Raw genomic sequence first — 23,825 nt, forward strand, 5'->3', positions numbered from 1 at the left:
TGTTCTTCTATCAAATCTCACCTGTTCCTCTTTGTCCCTCTTTGTCTTCCCTGGCTAACCTCCCTCCCTCCTCTCTCACTCATCTCTCTTTCATATTTACAGACTCCGTCATGCCTTAGCTGTGTTCGTCATTACTCTCCTCTCCTTTTAACCTTTTTTTCCACAACCTTCTATCATCCTTTAAAGACCAACTCCAATGAAAATGGCGTTAACGTGTTCTTTTGTCATTTTTCTAATGATGTAGGACATATCTAAAGAAAATTTAAATCTCTAGATATTTCATTATTGTTGTGAATCAGGAGCAGATGAAAAAAATGCAAATGGTAAAAGCTTGTAGGTGTAACGTATCACCTATAATGGCAACTCAATGAAGGTGTGAGGGGCTGTAAACTAGTGGGAGGGCATGTAAACAGATGGATGATGGGAAGTAGAGTAGGGTTCACTCCACATTAATGGTCCCGCCCACAACTCAGCCACATTTCTAACAAACTCCTGCCTCTCTGCAGAAACTTTGTCCTAGAAAATTATTATTTTTTTAATAATCATAATGAAAAGACCACTGGGAACACTTTTAGAATATATATCAAGCGATGATCGGTGTGGAACTTTAACTTCATTAACTTCATTTTACCCCGGATTGAGCTGTCAGCCTCCAGGCGTCTGCATGTCGCGGAGTCTGGCTGTGCGCTCTGCCTCTTTCAGGGCGCTGTGTGTTTAGAACACGTCAATGCGGTCCTGTCATTGCCCCCTAAGTGCTTTGACAATACTAGGAATCTGCTGTCATGCCACTTCAAGTAATCTCAATCGAATTACATTGAACTGGTTCTAAGACGGTGGTAGTGGGTTGAAGCGTGCGTCGGTGCGTGTGTTCGCAGAGCTCCAGATCCCCCGAACAGGCACTCAGACAGAAACCGAAAACACGAATTGGAGTCAGCTGCTTTGGTGGTGGCAATTTGAGTGTTAACTGGATTACAAAACCACAACCGGAGACAAAAAGTGCAGAGAGATCAGCAAAACAACCGTTTCCATGTCATCCTGGGGTGATCTGGACCAAAGGTGCAAGGCCAAGGAAATTGTGCCAACTTCCAAACCCCTGCAGCTCAAAAAAAGAGGGAAGAAAGGCCAGCCTTGTGGACAAAAGCTCATTTTCCTCTTGGTTGCACACTGCTGCAGGCGGGCTAACATGCCACAGGAGAATTCAACCACTCATACACCTTTGTTTTCCTCTGTATTTTTTTCTCAACTTGACACACGACAGCAGTAAAGCCATAACTAATAGAGGTGTCAGAAAAAAAATGGATATAATTAAATATTGCCATACTTAATTTGGTGATACCTGTATTATTTAATTATTTATAAGCAAACGTGTGATTTGGAGTCTTACTTTTGCTTTACACTTAAACCCCTGATCGCTAGTTGGCAGCACCCAGAGCCTTTTTGAGCAGCTCGTCTCAGCACCAAAACCACAACAAGATCTCGCGAGAACCGGCTTTTGAGATGTTTTTTCAACCTTTCGGTTGTTGTTGCTGCTACAAAGCTCAATGAGACATGTACAGCCTAGTTTTAACTTGAGATGGGAACTGAAACTCAGTGCCAAGTTGATGCCGGTACTTTTTTAAAACGAGGATTTCGGTGCCTTGTGGCGGACTCGTGCATACAAAAACGAGGGAAGTTTTGCAGATGCACTGTACCCCAAGTAACCTCAGTTAAGATTCTGGAAGCAAAACGAGTGGAAGTTTAGTTGTACTTCACAGCTAAAGATTCTAGTTCAGCAACCTGATGGCTTTTTTTTTTTTTTTTTCAAGCACCTGTTAAAGCGCCAGAACCACTGTAACCCTTGTGCTATTCTAGGCGTGTTTACATTAAAAGTGGGGTCATCTGGACCCCACAAGATTGAAGGATTTTTTTATGTTCACTGGTGTACGTGGCAGAAATAAAATCCTGTCCACTTTGTCCACCTCTGTCAAGGGAAGGATCATATAGCAACACCAGGGTTTGGGTCATCTGGACCCCATAAGAGGGTTAAATGTACCGGTTAGGCTACATTTAGCAACATTTTAAATAAGCAATACTTTACTTTCTCAATCATGCCTACTATATTTGTTAAGGTACATTTATATATTTTTTATTTTTAAAAATCAAGGTTGAGGTTTGAAAGAAGTATTGTGGATTTGCTTGGATAAAATCAACTAATTAAGATACAGTGATCAATGATCTGATCATTAAATCAAATGTATTTTACCATTTTATTCATGTAAAAAATGTATTAAACTTTTTTCTAAGTTATACTCGTCAAAAAGCAGTGAAATATTGTCTCTGGTACAGTATTAGGATATATCGTGATACGTATCGTGATACGTATTGTGATGCGTATCTCCAGACTCTTGCCAATTTACACCTCTAATAACTAAGACGGAGGCAGGATTTCTGTCCCGCCCGAGGCAAGTTCAGGGATCTGAACAAAGTCGTCCGTTTCTTTTGACAGACCGAACTCAGAGCCGTCCTCCTAATGACGGCACGTTTATTCACCTTCCAGTTTTGCCCCTTCCTCCCCCCAAGTTCTTCTAACCTCTCTGCATGCCCACTTCTTTACAAGCACTCCTTGTCCTTGTTGGGTCTCTCTGAGCAGCCAAGATTAAGCATTTATCTCGGTGGTCCTCCTTTTGGCCCTAAACGCCTGTGAGGATGATAAGAGTCACTGGGATTTGTCAAATTGTGAGCCATTGATTAACTGACCTTTCACGGCTGCAAGTCTCTCAGCCACTCCACTAACTGCCGACAGGATAGATAGAGAGATAGATGGATACATCGGGCTGTTATTACTGTGTACAAAGTTGTAGTTACCAGGTGTGGCAGCGAGAGACGACGGGGGGTACAACGGCTACAGAAAGGGGCAGTTAGAGGGAAGAACTGGCTGATAGTGAAGATACAGAGGAGTCCTTCAGTTGGCCTACAGGCAGTGAATGGGACACGTGTTACCACTGGAAAACAGTAATGAGTCTTGAATAATGAATCACAAATGTAAGTTGTGCCAAGGGGCTAATATCAGACAGGGTGAACCGGGAGAGCAAAGATGAGCCGGGGGGAGGCGTTCAAACATCTGCTGGCTGCAGGAGAGTCCTGCATTCAGAGTCTTTGATTATTTGGAGGAGTCTTCACAAAAGGCAAAAAAAGAGGGTACTGTCCAGAGTTTAAAAAACATTGACACATTTTATCACTAATCTTATTTATGTGGAAATGTTCAAACCGGGAAATGTTGAGATTGTTGGTCACAGATTTGGCAGAGAGTTTTACGCGTATCTGTTTTTTGTCCGGGCTGGGGACCGGCACAGGAAGAATGACGCCATACTTTTGCGGCTCCAAGCTCTACATTTCTGGTCAAATTGAACACTTCTGCTGTTAATCTATTTTTCTCTTTTTATTGCAATCCTTCCAGTCGACAAACTTCAGTTTTATCAGAACGCGCTGGAGCGCACAGGAAACAGTTTAACCAGCGCGGAGGAAGTTCACCCACCTGGACCTCCACGTCGCTCCGCCTCAGAGATGCACCTGAGGCCGAAGCCCGACCACTTCCTCTCGGGTTCGACTGGATCCTGCTCACCGGTGCGCTTGATCCGATCCGGGGAAGGAGGGCGCGGAGGGAACCAAAGTGCTGCTTTTTCACTGCGCAAAGACGACTCTGAAACAAACAAATCATGATAAGTGTCGTAATTTTTCCTATTTGAAGTGTATTTTTTTTCTTTCACAATAAAATAAAAGTGCTTGAAGCAGAGATGTGGCGCTTTGACCCAGCAGATTGGAGCCGGTCCAGACGCTCGTGTTTTTGCTGTTTTACGCACCGCAGATCAATCATCCTACTGTCTGTTTACTGACAAATAGTTACAAACAAACAGCCAGATACTGGAACATCCCATGATAATCAGAAGCTGACTCGGTGATCTTGTTAACTCAAAGAATAGATAATTAAAACTATCTGAAGTTCGGTTTTGGTTTCCTGTTTGGAAATGGAAGCGCTGCGGACCAGCGGGTCTGTTTTTACGCGCGGGGTTCTGAGCGCGCAGACGGAGGCACCTGAACGCAACACGGCGGGAGGCTTTTTTGCCTTGTTATCGATATATGAGACGCTTGTTGGAAAGATTATTGACCGCACTAACTAGCCGCACTTTGATCATACCAAATTGCTTTCCAGACGACGAAAAGCATTAAGAGTGAGAGAAATTTTAAGAAAAAATAGAACGACGATCATGAAACCCTCTTATCGCCTGTTAGAAGTTTTTTTCTTTTACTAAAGGAGGAGGAAGAGGATGAAGAAGTGTGAAAATGTTTTAGCTCGAGTGCTTATTATTCGTTTTCTCGGGACTTCTCTCCGAATTATTAATCAAAAAAGTGTGGACAATTTTAAATAACTCGAAATAGAAAAAGTAAATCATCCAAATTTTAACAAAATTTATTTTTTTTTTATCTTAACAATACAAAAAAGAGTAAACATATTAAGATAGTTTTTTATGCGGATATTGAAGCATAAATCCATAAAGATTTTTTGGAAAGTAAATTATTTAATTAGAACAAATTTAGTTATGAGTGAACAACAGAAGAGCACCAATATAATAATGATAATAATAATAATAATAATTTGATTTAATTTAGAGCATTTTAAAAAATAAAAGCTGAATCTGATTATTCTTTGATTATTATTACAAGATCCGTATTCCTTAATATTAAGTAAAATAAATGAATTAACGAGGGCAAATGCTGGACAGGTCAAGCAGAGGAGGGTGAGTGACGTGGGGTGAAATTTCCCAAAATGCCGTTTAATGACGGAAATGTTTCCACCTGCTATTGACAGCAGAGGGGACGGGGGAAGCGGCCGGCCGGCGATCAGCGCCACAAAGAGCTGCGACATAATCCAATTAAGCAGCACAGAGTTCACACACACGACACGGACACAACAGGCTCCTGAGACCTCAGGCGGGACGGCCTGTTAGAGGCCGAGCACAAACTGCTCAGATCAACTAAAATACAACATTTATATATAAAACATAAAAAATGTGATACAACTCATAACACATTTAAAATAAGAATATCAATCATTTAAAATCATTATTTAATATAATGATAATTATCAGCATATTTGCATTAAATCTAATTAATTATTATTAATAATTTCTAAACTTTCAGTTTTTCAAATTAGAAAATTATGCAAATATTTTCACTTTTTAACTTCTCCTTCAAGCACGCGCACTCACACACACACGCACGCTTTTAAATAACTTTTTTTTTTCCAAATTTAAATGTAAATGTGTTTATTTATTTGAGTCAGGGTAAAGTTATCAAAAACTGGCGCCAGAAAAACATCATGGGTTGGGGTTGCACCGAACCCATTGATCGACCTCTTAATCTGCAATAGTTACATGCATGTATTGATTTACAAACACTGTTTATCTGGAAATATACTGGCACAAATAATTGATGGAGTACACCCACGGCGCGCATAAATATGCATCAAAGTTGTGCGGGGGGCAAACACCTAAAAAATAAAAACATACATGAAGGAGAGACCAAATCAAATAAAGATTATTCCAAATATATATATTTATATTTATTTTTCCCATGCTTGAGCCCGAATCATATCGATGCGCACACTTCTAAAATGAATTCCCAAGCGAGTCTGGAAGCGCGCGCAAATCAGAGGTTGTCTGGAACAAACAGAAATATTTTGGCGTTTATTACTCATCGTTTGCTTTTATTTTTATTTGTCTGTGAAACAGTTCTTATTATATGAAAATAAAAATGTAGTTTCATTTATTTTATGCAAGTTTTTAAAAGTTTTTCTTCAAAATGTGTCAAAGATGCGCATGTGGATTTAATGATCACACAAACAGTTTGTAACATTCAGAATAATAATCCGATTACGAAAAATATAAAGTGAAAAAAAAATAAAGATGATGCGCAAAAACGCACAAATGTCGCTCCAGATCTTTGACTGAAACTCGCGGGTTTATTCGTGCGCTCAAAGCTGCGCACAGATTAGGCCAGAGGGAGAGGAGGGGGGAGGCGGGGGACGTGCCCCGGCCTCAGTCCCGTGCAGCTCGCCGCGTGAATGACTGTTTAATTGACTGATTGATGCAGCGGCGTGGAGGTGAGAGCTGCACGCCTTAACAAATAGAGACATTCAAAGGCTAATCCGGGCCAACGCAGACAGCTGAACGCACAGGCGGGACTTTCACACCTGCTCACGACAAAACTGACAATTAAACACCTTTAAAAAAAAGTTTTAACTAAAGAAGCCAGTTTTCCTCTAACTGTCAGTGGGCAATTACGCACGCTCCAACTTTTTTTTTTCTTAAAAAAAAACACTTATTCCAAAATGACAGTTATTGAAACACTTTTGTTCAAAAAGTCACAAATCTGGATCACTTAATAAAAACAATAAAAAGATATTTTAAATAACATTTCCTAAATGGATAAAAAAGGAAAAAGACGCAACCAACCTCCGTTTTTTTCTGCAGGAAGCGCTGTTCTCACCGGCTCAAGTGCGACCAGTCAATCCACACGCATTCAGTCTGACAGCGCACCGAGGCAGCGACCGGAGAGGCGCACTCTACCAACCTGAACCCGGGGAGGAGAGCGCAGGGAGGGAGGGGGGAGGAGAAGTGAGAAGAGGAGGTGTGCATCTCTCTCTGTCATCTCTCTCTCTCTCTCTCTTTGTGGAGTTTGTGCGTGCGCGCGCGCGCGCGAAAGTAGTTAATTAGTAAATCCCCATTCGCTCTGCCTCGGGTCGGTTTGTTTTCCCCGGTCGACAAGCCGAGAGGAAAGAGAATTTGAAGTAGGATTCGACCCGTTTCCGCTCCTGAGTCTCATATATGAGGTATGTGAGTGTGCGCGGTGTGTAGTGCTGGCTTTGTGACTTTGTGTGCGTTTCTCCCCTTTCAGGGCTTCTCCTGCCGCCGCCACAGGAGGAGCCTCCACCCGCACCGTTACCCATCAATGCTGCCCTGTCACCAAAAGAAAAAAAAGTTGCCCTCCTCAAATCCCTCCCAATCCAGCTCTCCAAACACAAACAAACGCAAGTGGCCAATTTGAGGGCTTTCAGGCGCTAAGCTCCAGGATGAATCGAAGATTAAACCTGCGTTTTCTCCCGCACCTCCATGAATCTTTGATCAAACTTGGATCTCTAAGTGTGGACCAGTAAGAACAAACATTTTTTCAGTGAGCAAAATCTTCCACACATGCAGATGGGCTCGTGGGCTGCCCAATCGACTCTGGCCTTAACAAACTTTAATTATTTAATTGATCCCCAATCAGCGACTTAATAATCAATTAAGTAAACCAATGGAACCCAGTTGGGGGCAGAGAGCAGGAGGGATCAGGAGAGCAGAAGATGGAGGGAAGACAAAACTGAATTGTGAAGTCAGAGTTATGGAAGCGGGGTCACATTGTGGAGTCAAAAGGTCATAGAAATCTTGCACTCCACTCTGCCATGAGTGGAAATTTAAAGGTTTAACATTTTGGAGAGAGGATGTTTTTACAAACAATCTTTTGGATGGAAAACATCTCAAAGATTGTGCTTTTAAGAAGCTTTTGTTAAGGAAACTACTCTGTATTTATGGTTTATTTGGGATTTTATTTTTTATGCACGAATGATAAGGAACAAAACAGAAAAGGAGTTACACGGTCATGGTCAAAGCCATGCATTGATCTGTACACATTCATCTCTTTATCGCCCTCTAGTGTCGACTTCCTTCCAGCCTTTCTCTGCGTGTCAACCCCTGGCTTCTAGTCCTTCTCCACTTCTTGAACCTGTTCTGCCTCCAACGACGCACAAAATTGTACGTTCTTGAGCAAAGCTGGCTTTCCCTCTTTATATACCTTGGATGCGTGTCTGGAGTAGAGAATATCAGGCTCTTACACACTGAGCAGATGAAAGCTTTGCCAATACTCCGGGTCCCCCGAGGGTCATGCTAGTATTGATGCAACCATTGTGTGTGTGTGTGTCTGTGGTGCATGTCAGTATTTGTACTTGTATGAAGTGTGTGTTGCATTTGTCACCTCTGACACCCTTAAACTCTTAAAGGCCAAAACCACGCATCAACACACAGCGAAGCACGCCGGTAACCTCTAACCAACTGATCTCACAGAGGAGCCTTCTGTCTGTGTGTGTCTGTGTGAGTGTGTGTGTGCTCAGCAGCTGTGGCGTCTGATCCTCTGACACCTGGGAGGTATATGTGACAGAGTGGGGAGGTGCTGGAAGAGGATGAAAAACGGACCTATCACATCCCCATTGACTGAGTTAATTAATATAAGTAGAGCCGGGGATTCTTAGCTCACTTTTCACTGTATGGATTTGCTGTCTCCTCACATTTGGTATGTTTTATGTCTGTTCAATGCAAACTCAATGTGTTCCATCCTGCAGCACAATCATGACAGCTAATTTTGGGATGTGAGCTGTTTTGATATGACGGATTCCAATTGTGGAATGGCACGGGGGCCTCGGTGTGACTAAATGATGTGAGATGTAATGTGACCGGACGCCACGCCGCAGCAGACAGAGCTGTTAAAAAGATAACGCTCTTGAGGCTACTTTGGCTTTCTTTTTTATTGTTCCTGGAGATTTAATTTTAAAAGTGTTCCAATTGTTTTTTTTTATTATAAATATGCAATTTTTAATTAAGATAAAAATAACTGGACATTGTTTCTGAAGAGCGGCAGTAGTTCATTACAAATTTGACGGGACTGTTCGCGCGGAGTAAGCCTGCTCCCATTTCCCATCATCCCTTTGTTTACACTCTCTCCTGCTAGCTTATAGCCCCTCACACAATTAGCATTGCAACCAAATTGGCGAGCAATATTAGAGCTATCCAGCCGTACGGTTTTGAGATGCCAGCTGGAATAAGGAAAACTAGGTTAATATTTACCTTACGGCTTGCCGTAGTAGACATCAAACCCACAAGGTATTTTCAACAACATTATTTCCAATTTTACAATTTTGAAGTTAATTTTCTTTGTTTATGTCCTCCATAATGTCAAAAATACCACAAAACACGTCAAAAACACCAAAAATACGATTTGTATCCAAGTGGGTCTTTAGACACTCCGCTTTGAGGTGGGAAGACAAAAGTGTGTTTGTGCACGTGGAAGGGGCACGCACAAACGGGACGGAAGGAAGACAGGCGGTAGAAGGTGGGAAATGGGGAGAAAAGGAAGGGAAAGAGAGCAAGAAAGAGCTCCACTGCCTAGTCTTAATCTGAGCTGTTCTGATCAATAGCCCATTTCCCATTGTTGCCAGAGCTGTTCGATCGCTACACCACGGAATTAACACACCCACTTTAATCTACGGGGAGAGGAGAGAGGGAAGGGAGACGAGGGGGAAGGGAAAAAAAGGGGTTAAGGGGGTGAGTGGGGAGCAGCTGTGGAGGCATTCTCAAATGAAATCAAATCTAATTGTTATCACTGTAGCCACTGCACTTATTACAAGCACTGTTCCAATTATCCAGACCATATAGACCTTTTCTCTTTTTGGCCCTCTCGTAGGTGGCGCCGCGTGACGTGAACTGGACGCAAATAATCCAAATTAGTGTTTTATTTGTTTCATCTTGCCAGCTGCAGATTGGATTGGGAGGTTGGATTGGTGCTGATTGGAGGCTTGGTTCCTTCCTCTGTGGCAGGAATTGGGTCTTCGGTCAAGGATATTACAGCAGATCCACTTCTAACATCTGGATTTTTCCGTTCAAGGAAACTGCTGAACATCAAACCCAACATTTAGTCATAGGTTCAGTCTGAATTCACTCTCTATTCACTATTTATGACAATCGGTAAATGGCGTATACTTGTATAGCGCTTTTCTACTTTCTTTAAAGGCCAAATCGCTTTACAGTCACAGACCCATTCACACACTGATGGTGGCTCCGCTGCCAAACACTGGTGCCAACCTTCCACCAGAGGCAATGTGGGGTTCAGTGTCTTGCCCAAAGACACTTTGACAAATGGCTGACCCTAACTCTAACTCCACCGCTGCACCATTGCCATCCCAATTTAGAAGGCGTTTGCCATTTTGTTGGTATGTCTGAATCTACAATACTAAAATTAAGTGGGAAATCGCCAAAAACTTCCCAGAAGATTCTATGAAAAACTAGTGTGACGTAATATTTTTTGATAAAAAAAAAAGCATTTGTCAGCATTTAGTTAAATCCTGGGAACTATACAGTTCCACACTACACAGTCTGTTAGGGATTAATGACATAGCCATAGTCTTCAATCCCAAAGTGAGATCAAGATCGCTGTATTTCAATTCAACGATCTTGATTGCTGTATTGAAATACCGGCATCTGCTAATTTTTAATTTGATGATCATGTGTGAACATCTAAAGGACAACACAGCTTTGAGAAGTCTGAGCTGGTGGAGAGTCATAGAGAGAAGTGGCTGCATCTTAAGCAGGTGTGTCTTGTAGTTCCCTTGAGCCTCATGCGGTCACCTTAAGAGAAGTCATGAAAACAAGTGTTTGTAAGTGTATATGGTGAAGTACTGTATTTGTCAGGGTAATGTAAGTTGCATGGACTAATGATGTACGGGTGATGATGTTGTACGGTTTCCTAAATCTCCACTCTAGTCATTAATAAGGTACATGAACTGGCTCCTTACTGACACTGTACAGATGCACAAGGTGTGCAGGTGATACGCAAGTGTCTGTAGTACGCCCGTGAGATGCTGACACAAATTACACTCTTTCAAATTTCCTAATTTCTAACAGTCAGGTCCCAAGCAAGGAGTGTCCAGGGTTTGGGGTGTTGAAAAAAAGGAAAAGACACACGACGTTCCTGGGTCTCCTCTACTTGACCTTTCCTCACTCTAGTGCAAGGATAGGCAACTCCCGAGAGCCGCATTCCTGCATGTTTACCGACATACTCTGCTCTGGCATGTTCTAATTGGCAGGACTCACCTGAATCAGGTAATCAGTCATGAGTAGGGCTTGGATATCTAGAAACCATGCAGACACAGTGGCCCTCGAGGACTGGAGTTGCCTTTCCCTGCCCGTGTTGTATACGGGTTGGCTACAACCTGTCACCCGCAGCATGCCCATAGAAAAAATGTGCATGGAAATTTTTGCTCTTTGGGTTCACCGAGTGATCTTCAACCTTGATATTTCCTGCAGGCCACCTGCATGTCCTGCACATGTTTGCCTATATTCTGTTCTCAGACCGCCCAGATCCACCAGTAAAGGCAGCTGTGACCAAGGCATTAATCAACAGGAACACTCATGTTAAGTCTGTTTAGGCCCTGCTAGCAGTATTGCTCTTTGGATCATAATCCTCATAAAACCCATCACTTTGGCTTAGATTGAAGCATTTTTAACAATGTTTGAATGGATTGCAAAACAAATTGAAAAGCCTAAGGCACTGAGACGCCCAGCCGCTTGAGCAGGCGCCACAGCAGAGAAAACGAGTTTCCTCTTTATCAGGAGGATGGACCATAAATTTGCCCAGTTTGGATCTCAAGACGTATTCTCTCTGTGAAGAGAGTGTCGGCCATTGTTGGAAAACGTCAGTGAGTCGCGACGTGAACAGTGATCACAAGTTGCCTCAATAAATGAAATGTAATAAGCATCAGCTTAGAGACGAGTCTCGTTTTCTCATCACACAGAGTGCAGGCAACGTATTGAAAATCTATTGGTCTCAGAAGCAGAGAGAGCCAAGACTTTCCAACTGTGTGGTCATGAAACACGGTGCAGACGACATGGTTCATAATAGACAAGTTCAGGCTGTAAACTGTAAAGTGGTTACTCTAAAAACTGCTTTAAGCACAAAACTGAAGAACTCCATGTTGGTGAGATTTTTACTTAAATCGACCTCTAATCTTTTCTTTACTTCTTCCTTAAACAACATTAAACATCTTCCCCCAATCTGGGACCACAATCAACCATCTTGTTTACCAGCTGACTTGAGTTTTCCAGCATATAATCAGTCAGCTTTACAGAGTGATTTGTGTCTTGTCCGAGAGCGAAACGTTGAAGAGGTTCCACAGACCTGAATCAGCACCGCTCTTTTCTTAGCGATAACAAAGAACTTCAGAGGAGATAACAAAGCTGTTGTTTGGAAGTTAGCCAAAGTATCCGCAACTACAGGGGATTGCTACACCTGGATGGACCAAGTAGCTGTGCTAGAAGCACTTTTGGGGTGATAACATTTCTTTTTCTTTTCCAGATGGGACCGCACAGGATGTTTTAGATCTCTTTTCTGGCTGTAGTGGAGTTACTTTGCAAAGGTGCTGACAGCTTTTAACACTGGAGATGTCACCAGCGACAACTAAAAAGACACACTCTTTGACTTACTGTAACTCTTTGACCAACACTGATGTGTGATCTCTCCTATGACAAAGACGGACAAAGGTGGACCGAATTTTATGACTGCAACTGACACCAGTGAAAATAAAAAATCCTTGAAAAAAAAAGTTTCAGTTTGCTGTATTGGGTCCAAATGACCCCACTTTTAATGTAACCATGTCTAGAATAGTACAATAGCACAAGGGTTATGAAAACCAGTTCTTTCCAAGCTATTCTGCCCTTCTTTAGGACAACGAAGGGCACAAACATCTACTCCTCCTTTGCTAAATGGAGTACTTGCTTGGTACTTCTTGGTACCAACGACTGAGTTTAGCAGCAGTCTCCAGCTCCAGGCATGAGTGAAGTCTTTGCATGCCACCTTCCTCAAAGGGAAAACATTGAACCTCCTCCTTCCAACCCGAGGCTATCACCCAACTTTTCCTTCACTTTACCCCCCTCGTTGTAGTTCTTTTGAAGTTATTTCATAACAGAGCAATTTTCTCGTTAGCGTTTGGCTTTAATTGTGGGTAATTAGGCGTGTTCGAGCTGTATGGAGCGCTCTGTTCATGGGACTGAGGGGAAATTAGCCGTAGTTCAGCTGTGAAATATGGGGTTAAGTGGGAGAGGGAGAGGCCAGAGGAGAGAGTCGAGGGGGTCAGTGATTCCAAAACAGGGTTCATGCTGTCCTAAAGTGAGGCCTTTTGGAACAAAGTGAGAGATGAAGGAAGGAAATTTGGGAACAAAATTGGATGAAATTCAAGCAGAATTTCAAGAAGGTATTCAGGGGAACGCAAGAGAAAAGGGATTTGAAAGTGGAAGGAGAGAAATGAGCTCACAGAAGAGTGGAGTCAGAACTTTTGGATAAAAAACAGATAAAAATGCATCGCAATTGACTTCTTATCATCTTTATTGTCTTTTCATTATGATAATGCCGTTTTTAGCCAAAATAAAAAAATAAAAAAACTTGTTTCATTTTCTAGGAACATAGTTTCTGCGGAGCAGCAGGAGTTCTTTAGAAATTCCCCTCTGAGTTGTGGTCGGGATTGTTGGCAGGGAGTAAGCCTGCACTCATTTCCCATCATCCCTTTGTTTAGACACTCTCCCACCTGCTTAAAGCTCCTCACAACTCTGACCTAACACTACCGGTGCAACAAAATTGGCGAACAATATCAGAGCTATCCAGCCGTACAGTTTTGAGCCGAGTGTCCGCTAACTCCCCAAACTTTTTCTTGTGAGGGCCAAACAACTGTTTTCTTCTCTGATGTGGGGCTGGGGTCCGAAAGTCACATATAACCAATTATTAACAACCCTTTCTGAGATCTTCACAGAAAAAGGTCAGAAAATAAAAAATAATCCTTTTATTGAAAAAGTCAAACTCTTTTGTCTTCTGTGGCAGCTAGACATATATATAGAGTAACGTATATACATATATGTTACACTTTTTTACCACAACAATGTTCCCTCGTTTATTGCCGGAGTTACATTCTAAAAGTAACTTGTGAAGCTGAAATCCACAAATTAGTAATACAGATGTAGAACTCATCACTGCATAATTTAATATTTTCACACTTTTCTTTCTCAATTAAAGTTCCAAAGTTTTTCAAAGAGTTTTAGAGAATGAAAGCAAATATCTGGTCACCATTAGAGCTGCATGTATCACGTAGAGGCACAGACTGCAGAAAACTGGAATAAAAAGTCAGATTCTGTGTGGGTCTCGACCGCACTTCCAGACTGGAAAAAAAACAAAAATCGTGGGTCTTTCATATAGTTCAGAGAGCCGGATCAAATGTGGAGGCGGGGCGAATCCGTAGTTTGGGGATCCTTGCGGTAAGACGAGGAAAATGATGTTCATGGATCTATTTGTCTGCATCAGAATGGAGCTGATTGTAGTTTGTTCATAACTACAAGCTTTTTCAAACTGCATTTATTTCATACGCTCCTGATTCATCACAATTTGAATAAATAAACAATCTGAATTTCCTTCCTCCATTATGAGAAAAATGCGACAAGAACATGTTAAAAACACCTGAATGAAACCCTCTTCATTGGTGTTTGAATATTCTCCAAACCAAAAGATTTTACCATATTATCTTAAATTTGTTCATTTTTGAGAATTTCAATAATTTACTTATTATCAGTGTCCCAATTATCATCAAGTGAATTATGGCTGTACAAACATAGATCCATGATTTTATAAAATCCTCCTTCTATCCCTTTACATCCATTAATTCTTACATTTTAACCCCCAGCAGCGATAAATGTCCATGTGGTCATAAAGCTGACGAGGAATCATTGGAGCCATTGACTGTACTGTCAGGCGCTCGCTGAACGGGGACCAACAGAGCTCTGCCCTTTATGGGGAGCTACATGCCCCCCTGTGGAACCATTCCCACCGACTGTAATGGACCAGTTAAAGCCTCTATAAATATTGGCGTCCGTGCTTTTGAATACCTCGGAAATAGAGCTCCATTTGCAAACAAGTCAGTGGGTGTTGGAGACGCTGAAGTTAATACTTAATCAATGCGGGGCCACTCCTGGGCTGTACACCCTCTCTGAAGCTCGATTCATACGGAGCGCCGTGGCGTTTAGAATAAACACAATACCACCATATTGATTAACACATTATAAGCTTCCACAGAATAGGTGTTTTCTGGATTACATGAAAATTACAGGTGTTCTGGGATTAGCAGTTTACAGTAAATATTTGAGCTGAACCCCATGCTGCCATTAGAATAAGAATTTTAAAATTCTATCATAAATATGAGCATTTAGTCTATGTATGCATTTGATGTCTTAAGTCACTGACTTTTTCTTTGGTCTGCTTATGTTTCAGTTTGGTGAAAAATTCAGATTTGCATAGAATTGGTACATTGTAGACCGGATCGGACTGGATTAGATCATGCTTTATTTTGGGGGAAAACTTTTCTGCCTTCTCAGATATATTATTTATTATTCTGCAAATGAATAAATAATCTACTATTTTAATATCTTCATTATCAGGTGTGTTCATCAACACACTGGATGCCCCAAACTGACTTAACCCCTTAATGCCCAATGTCGCAAATATGCAACAAACCACTTCAGCTCCAAAATGACCAAAATGTAGCCTCTGCTTAAAAGCAAAAACATAAGTGATATTTTTTTTTCATAGCTGAAAATAAATTCAGGCGTCAAGGGATTAATATATGTTTTATACATCATTATTAGTTAAGGAAGAGTTATCAGAGATCACATCAATATCTGATCAAAACCATGTTTGTAATAATTGATTTTTAACCTTGAAAAACTTCCTTACAGATTATTAATTGAACAAAAATGTATAACTTTATAAGAAAGAATGAAATTGGATTAAGAATTGGTGAGAAGTCTGGTGAGTCCAGATCAGTTCTGTTCTGGTGAAAGACATGAAGCAGTCAAGCCATTAAAGGTGTCTGTTAGCCTGTGGTGGCAGTATGATGGTATGGAGTTAATGAGAGAGATTTCAGGAAGCTTCAGCAAAAATATGAAGAGCAAAGTAAAATTTGACAAATGATTTTGAATTTTAGGCAGATTTACTTAAGTTATTGGAAAACTTAACCAAAGAAGTCAACACTCAAAGGACAGACGGTGTCAGGAATTTGAAGTAAACATGGATAAAGATCATAGTAGATTTATTTAGAGCTGATGCACAAATCTTAGATATTTTATTTGAAAAAATGAGTGAATAACGTGAGTTTTCAAAGATCCATCATAAATCCCACACATTGTAAGGTAACACAAACCAGGACGCACTGCATAGACTACATCTCTCAGCTTTTCTGGGAATACCTCGGGATTCCCCCCGAGGAGCAGGAGGAAGTGGCCGGAGAGAGGAAAGTTAGGGCATCGTTGCTAAGACTGCTGCCCCAGCCCGAATGGAGATAGAAAGAAATGGGCAAACCAAAGTGAATCAAAAATCAACATGAATGTAGGCAAAAGACCAAAATGTGATGGAGAGATCCTCTCTTTTGCTTTGGGAATTCTGAGGACTTTGGAAAACATTCACACTGTTCTAAGGTATCAACAGACAGCACATTGGAGGGGAACACATTTATCCTCATGTGACATGAAGTTCAAATCAACGTAAAGGTCATGCTGAGAATCCAGTGGGTCTTTCTGAACACCTTTAACATCAGGACACGACTGTCGAGTTTGTGGAGCGGATAACAGAACAGATTCACACAAAAAGCAAAAATATCTTGTTTTTTAAATATCTTCATTGATATTACTTGGATAAACTATTAAAGTTCATTTAATGCTCAAACTCATTACACAACACTGAAAATATCAAAGACAATTTTAATTTGTTTGATATCTTACTTAAAAATGAACAGCAACAGCAGGAAGTTTAACGTGTGTTATGATCAAATCAGTTAAAATCAGACAAAATCTGAAAAAAAGGAACATTTTCAACGTTTCTATTATTTGCATCTGAGTAGCTTATAAATTATTATAAAGAAATTTCTGCTTATTTTTTAAGATGAAAGAGGAACCATACTGTTCAAAGTTTTCCTCGCGCCCACGATTACTTGTTGGGAAACTTTTTAACATGAACGTTCATAGTTTGTCCATCAGTTTCTCTGCAGTTTTCTTACTTTTCAAGTCTCACCCCGCTGAAGCAAAAACGCGCACAGAACGCGCACAAACGCGCTTTAAATCATTCTTTAAGGGTTTGTTGCGGGTCTGCTTAAGCAGAGATGTAAAGCGCGCTGCATGCGCGCTCTCCAACAACTCTTGCGCACAAGCGCAAACAGCCGGCATCAATCAATTTCTGCAGGAGATGCGCGTGATTCTCCCACATCAAACAGCCTCTGATTTCTCACGAGACGCGGCTTTCTGGCGGCTTTCTCCATTATTAATGTCATATTTCAGCGGCAGTGAGGGAAGTGAGGCGCTTACCTTCACCGATGCACCTTCATTGACGTGTCCGGCGGCTCCCTCTGGGCTTGACGGGAATCCTAACCACGTGCGTAAAAAGGAGGCTGATGGTAATCGTGCAGTTTAGGAGACGCGTCCTTCTTCGTACATTAAATTACATCGGTGGCTGGTTACACTGGCTTGATCTATGTGCGGCACGTGAATGGGATTGAAACGAAGGGCGCGCGCAGCAGCAGAAAAGTTATCCCCCCCCCCTCCCAAAAAAAGTTGAAAAAGAGACTCCACTGCAACCTTTCTGCCATCCACCACACACTTTAAGAAGCGTTTTAGACAAAGTTTTTCAAACGAAAGAGGAGGAGCGGCGGAGAGAAGGATGCGGGCGCACGGGGAGGGATGGGAGCGCACGAGAGAAGAGGGGGGGAGGCAAAACCCTCCGCCTCACACGCAGCAGCCCGGCTGTGTTTAAGTTTCTATCAGCTGCCGCCTGCATGGATGCGTGCGCTGTTGGCTGAGAATTGACCCGCGCGCGGCGTGGAGCGCGCGCGTAAAGAAAATATATGTAGACCGGGTGGTGGGCAGCAGAAAGCGGATCGATCGGGTTATAATTTTGTCCGGAGTGGAGGGAAAATAAAGTTCACGGAGGAATGAAATTTGAAAACAGATGGCGAATCTCGTCCGTCCCTCTCTAAATAAGATTCGATCTTCTGGAGTGGAGTGGAGATAATATTTGGTTGGACGTTTGATGAAAATGGCGGATTTTTCATTTTGGACAGGTGGGGGGTGGACAGAGTAGGGGGGGGGGTGTCAAGGGACTGAGGGAAAACTTGGGAGAGGAGGACGGTGTGGTGGCCCCCTTTCTCCCCTGTCATCCATGGATCCAGTCTCTTCCATTTGCCCCCTCAGTGGCGCACACTGAGACCCCCCCACCCCCCATTCCACCCCGCAAAGAGAGGCTGTGGGTGAAGGGAGGAAAAGGAGAGAAAACAAGAATACCAAATAAATGAGAAATTTTCGTACAGGCCCCGCTTCCGTGCGTTCCATGCTAGCAATAACAATTAAATATCGACCGCTTTCCCGGCCGGAGAGAACCTGAGATACCCAGAGACTGCCAAGTACCGAGTCCCCCCCCCAAACCCACCCCACCTCTCCATTTCTCCCCCATCTTCCACATATGCACTCACTCACTCCCTCATTTTCCTCCTTTTCTCGTCATCCCCTCCCTATATACCTCTTTCCTTCTAATCCAAGTCCATCAGGCCAATCTCTTCTAATTTGCTGTATCTCATTTCTCTTGGTTCCATCCCACAAGCCATTTCAGCTCCACTTTTATCTTTGCTGATTTGGGGATGGCCTCTCGGAAGCGCTCTCCCAGTTTCTTGTCAGTGCGCGGAGGACTTCCTCACACCGCGCATGTTACTATATCAACATCAATTATGGGATGGAGGCGCTGCGTTCCAAGTGAGGCTGTAATATTTGGAAGTTTGGACCAAAAACAGTAGATCACACCCAACCAAACCAACAAAGACAAATATTGGAACAGATTTCTGACTGAAGAAACCTTTCAGGTCCTCATCTCTAAAGCGTTTATCCTCAAACCTGCATGTATTCTTCAGCAGTGTGATTATCTATAATAGTGCTTATGTGTCCCACAGACTTTTAGACCTGAAGACAAACAGGTTTGGCTCCGTTCCTCCCAAACAAGCCTTCTTTTGTTGATTGACGGGCTCTCTGGGTTTGTGCAGCTCGTGACGAGACTGCCAGAGGAGAAGCATTATGTCGGAGCGATAAGTCCTGAGCAACTTTCCGCACAACTATCAAAAGTTTCTCCATCATCGTCGCCGCGCCTCCTCTCACTCCTCTTTATGTTTTTTTCCGCCTCAGAACTCCTCTCAGCTCGCACCCCAACCATTCAATTTCTATTTATTTGTCCCCCTCCTCACCTCCTCCTCCTCCTCCTCCATCCAGCATCTCTCCTCTTCCTCATAGCTCCCTTCAGCGCGTTATCTCCCCCATTTGACTTTAATTAGTTAATGCATTAATTATCTACGCCCCAATACCTGCACTATTAACATGGCTTCTCCTCCCGTGGCTCCCTCTTTGAGGCCCGTGGGCTGGAGATGGCGCACGGACATGCGCACGCATGGACACACACACGTTCTTTCTTTTTTTCCCTTTTACCCCATGCCTCCTTTTCACTCTATTTCTCACTCTTCCACTCTTTGCCCCCTACCTATTTCCCCCTCCGAGTCATCTCTCTCCCCCCGTCTATCCTTCTTCTGCCCCCCTATAGCCCGCTCTCCTCTCCTCTGCTCTCCTTCTCTGTGCGCCTTGCAGTCGCCTCTGCCGGCTGGTCTCTCTCCCCGGCGACGGAATTATGAAAAATGCGCCCATCGACAGAGCGCCTCAGCTTCGATTAGCCGAGATGGGACATGACAGGCCGCGATCAATACTTATACCGTCCTATAACGTGTCAACTAATGAATCAATCTCGGCTAAATTTTCCATTTTTCAAAAGCCGACGCGAGAGACTGGAATATCCTCTTTTGTAAAGATATTATTATCGATTTCGTCGGCAATTTGACATCGGGGGTAGTTAATTCCACTCTAGAATAAAATTGAAAACACTTGAGATTGAAGTGAGAGAGGGGAGAGGTGGGGGGGGAGCTCGGGAGGGGAGAGGAGGGAGGCAAGGGCAGCAGGAAGGGAGGGGGAGACGGCTGTTGACTTGATAAAAGAGAATGGGAAGATGGAAGGAAGGGGAAAAGGAGGCAGGAAGAGGAGATACTACTGCTGCTGTTGGAGTCATCTATCTATCCATCCGTCCATCCCTTCTTTTATCCATCTGTCTATCTGTCCATCCCTCCATTTATCCATCCATCCATCAATCCGTCCATCTGTTTATCCATCTATCCCTATGTTTATCCATCCACCCATCCATCTATACATCCATCCGTCCATCCCTTCCTTTATCCATCAATCCATCCATCCATCAATCCATCTATCCCTGTTTGTCCATCCATCCATCCATCCATCCATCCATCCATCCATCCATCCATCCATCCATCCATCCGTTTACCCATCTTTCTGTCCATCCCTCTATCCCTCTGTCTATGTATCTTTCCCCCGTTTTATCCATCTACTTATCCATCCATCCATCCCTCCATTTAGCCATCTGTCTGTCCATCCCTCCATCTATTCATCTATCCATCTATTAAGCTATCCATCCATCAGTCTATCTGTCCATCCCTCCATCATCCTTCCATCTACTCATCTATACATCCAGCAGTTTATCCATCTATCTATCCATTCATCCCTCCATTTATCCGTCTATCTGTCCATCCTTCCATCTACTCATCTATACATCCATCTATCTTCCTCCCTCCGTTCCTCCCTCCCTCTATCTATCCATACATCCATCCCTCCATCTGTATCCCTGTCTATCCCTCAGTTTATCCATCTATCCGTCCATCCACCTGTCCCACCATTCCTCCCTCCCTCCCTCTCTTTCTCTATCTCTCTATCAGTCTGTTTGTCCATCTATTTATCCATCTGTCCATCTCTCCTTTTATCCCTCTATCCATCCCTGCATCCATCCATCTGTCCCTCCATTCATCCATCTATCCCTCCATCCATCCATCCATCCATCCATCCCTCCATCCCTCCATCCAAGAAATACAATCCAACGTTCTGCAATAAAACCGTCTGTGTTTGTCTGTTCTGAGTCACCATAAAGAGGCTCCAGTGATCTGGTTTTCATTTCAGTGTAACACTGACAATGTCACTAAACAGATTCTGTGAAAACATGAGAGGACAAATTTCAGATAGTCTCAGGAAGATCCTGTGATGAAGAGAAAGATCCAGATTCACACAGCAAATAATCCAAACCTGCGATGGACAAAACCCCCATGTTTAAATCCTCTCCAAGAGAAATGTTCAAACTTTCTGGAAGCCATGACAGCGTGCGACAAAAATCACCCCCTACTTCTTATAAACACTGTTTTCAGGTTTTGGAAAAGTTTGTTTGTTCTTCTTGCAGCAGTTTGTCAATACATTCACAAAACTTGCAAATGTGGCCTGGCTCTGAAATTCCAATTTTTTTTTTGTCAATGACAAAAAGAACTGCAAAACAATCCCAGGCTTGTGGAAACAAAGGAAGCTAAAGTAAAACTAGCATCCATCCCATCCCCAGAACCTGCTGAATCCCTTTCAGGGTCACAGGGTAGCTGGAGTCAACCAGCTACTGTTGTGTGAAGGGCAACCGTGCAGGACCACTCACTCACACATTCACACCTGGAGGCAAATGAAACTTCAGTGTATAATGCCTTTCATTCATGTGAAACACAACACACTCTGGAGTGTTTAAAAACAGATTCACACACAGAAAACAGGAAATTCACACAAAATGTGCACCCCTCCCATGGCTCCTCAATCCATCCAACCAGTTCTCCCAATATAACCTTTGTCTCAAAACTGAACAAAGACCCAAACACATCCCACTTAACCCATTAAATGTTTCTGGACTGTGGGAGGAAGCCAGAGTGCCTGTAGAAAACCCACGCATCCACGAGGAGAACATGCAAACTCCTAACAGAAAGGACCCAGCCAGGACTTGAACCAGGACCTTCTCGCGGGGAGATACGGGTGCTAAATCACCTCTACGATAGTGTAGCCAACAGGTTTGGAAAACTGTTTGTCCTTCTTGCAGCAGTTTACCAGAAAACTAACCAATATTTAAATGTACTTTTGCTCTAAAATCCTACAGCAAGTTCCAAATGATGGTTTAAATGATTTCTTTCTAGGTTTTTTCTAAATACTCAATGAAAATGAGCATAATTTTCAAGTCACTAACCATTAGAGTATATACTAATTATTATTGAACAAACCTCCTAAAGATAATAGTATTTGTTCAAAAATAATAAAGAAAACCTTCAAATGTTCCACATTATTAAACACGTTCCACGACATTTGATAGATTCTAAAGATCTGAAAATAGTCATTTGTTGAATTTGTTGCATTAGGAGGTCATATTTACTGAAATCTAAATCTATTCCAACCAAAAACATCTCAGTAGGTCAAGTTACATTTGACCTTCATTGTGGGTCATCCATTGAGCAGGTGAGTTTATGGAGTTTTTGCTTGAATTTATTTGCAGGATGTTTGGATCTCATAGAGATTTTGCTTGAGGATGCTCCAAAGGTTCTTAAGGGGGTTGTCTTCAGAGGAGGATGGAGGCCACACCGTCAGTTCATCTCCTTATTGCAACCAATGATGCAAAGGTGATCCTCCAGCATGAGATGGGGCATGAAGATGATTTTGTTACGAAAAGCATAGTTCTTTTTGTAAGTGGTCAGTCAGAAACTCCACAGAGTTCATTTTTACACCTTCAGTGGTCCTAAAGGGGGCGACCAGCTATCCCCATGATCCCAGCTCAAACCATGACTCTGCTCCCTCCTTGCTGATGTTGGGACATGATGGCTATCCACCAACCACCCATTACTCAACCGTCTGAACCATCCAGGGTTACACGGACTCATCAGTGAACAGGACTGTTTGAAAATGAGTCTTCATGCATGTCTGGGCCCACTGCAGCTGTTTCTGCTTGTGTGTTGTTTACAGGAGGCTCAATAGAAGGTTTACTTTAAATATGTGCTTGCTGCTTTGTAAAGGTATTTTAGCAGCTGCTCTCTTAACCTGATGTTTTTGTCTGGCAGAAACCTTCCTCTTTCTGCCTTTATCTACACAAACCCGTGTTTTCTCTGAATCAGCCAAAAATCTCTAAACAGCACAATGATCAAGCTCAAGTTTTTGTGAAATATTAGAGGTTGTCAAACCTTGAGGCAGCAGTAGAGATCCTTTTTCTTTCCCATAGTGCTTGAAAGTGTTGGGCTGCTTAATAATGTGGGACGTCCTTCTTTAGTAGTTTTTTCCTTTAATTGAGATCACCTGGTTAACTAATTCTCACAGGTGTCTGAGATTGATTTCAGAGATCCAAAGAGACACAATATTATCCTTGAGTTTAAATGAAAAACAAAGAATTTGATCTTTTTGAAACTTAAAGAAAATTTGCATAATCATGTAGAACGCTTTATGAAATGCAAACAATTCCAGACTTATTGGAGCTGAAGAATGGACGCTAAAGTGACTCCAGTCATTGGACAGAACGTGTCTTACCTTCTCTGTCAAGTTCTGGCCTCTGCTCAGAATCCCATTCTGAAACATATTACATTCTTTTGACCACCGTAACTCTTCAACTGTTTATATGTGACTGAGGTAATTCCAACAGTTTCTGAAGCAGAGAAAAGCAGCTTTAAGCAACACTTTACGCAAAACCGATGCAAAAAGTCGCATTTCTCTGCATTAAAATCAGCTGTTTCATACTGGTCACGTCATGTGAATGGTTGAGAAGTTAAGGTATGTCAAAGAGCCCATTGTTTAGGTGTCACATGGTAAACGGCGTACACTTGCATAGCATTTTTGTATCATCCTCGAAAGAGCTTTACAGTCACAGTCCCATTCACACACACACATTCACACACTGATAGCGGTCACTGTCCACCACAGGCAAGGTGGGGTTCAGTGTCTTGCCCAAGGAGACTTCGACAAATGACTGGG

At 42.5% G+C, this 23,825-nt stretch overlaps 1 protein-coding gene across 2 annotated transcripts in view; it reads right to left on the bottom strand.

Moving 5' to 3' along the window:
- erfl1 (Ets2 repressor factor like 1) overlaps positions 1-23,090 on the bottom strand; it is a 62,921-nt gene extending 39,831 nt beyond the window's left edge. Inside the window, exons 1-2 of one of the 2 annotated variants that reach the window (XM_024266863.1) lie at positions 23,045-23,090; positions 3,515-3,679 (exon numbers count right to left, since the gene is read on the bottom strand). The gene's annotated coding sequence lies outside the window, so the exon portion shown is untranslated. Of the gene's footprint in view, positions 1-3,514; positions 3,680-6,491; positions 7,145-23,044 lie in introns of those variants that run through there. The other variant, XM_024266862.2, reaches the window with a different exon arrangement.
- Between the last annotated feature and the right edge of the window lie 735 nt (positions 23,091-23,825).

Source organism: Oryzias melastigma, linkage group LG16 (assembly GCF_002922805.2).
Source record: "Oryzias melastigma strain HK-1 linkage group LG16, ASM292280v2, whole genome shotgun sequence".
NCBI classification, from domain to species: Eukaryota; Metazoa; Chordata; class Actinopteri; order Beloniformes; family Adrianichthyidae; genus Oryzias; species Oryzias melastigma.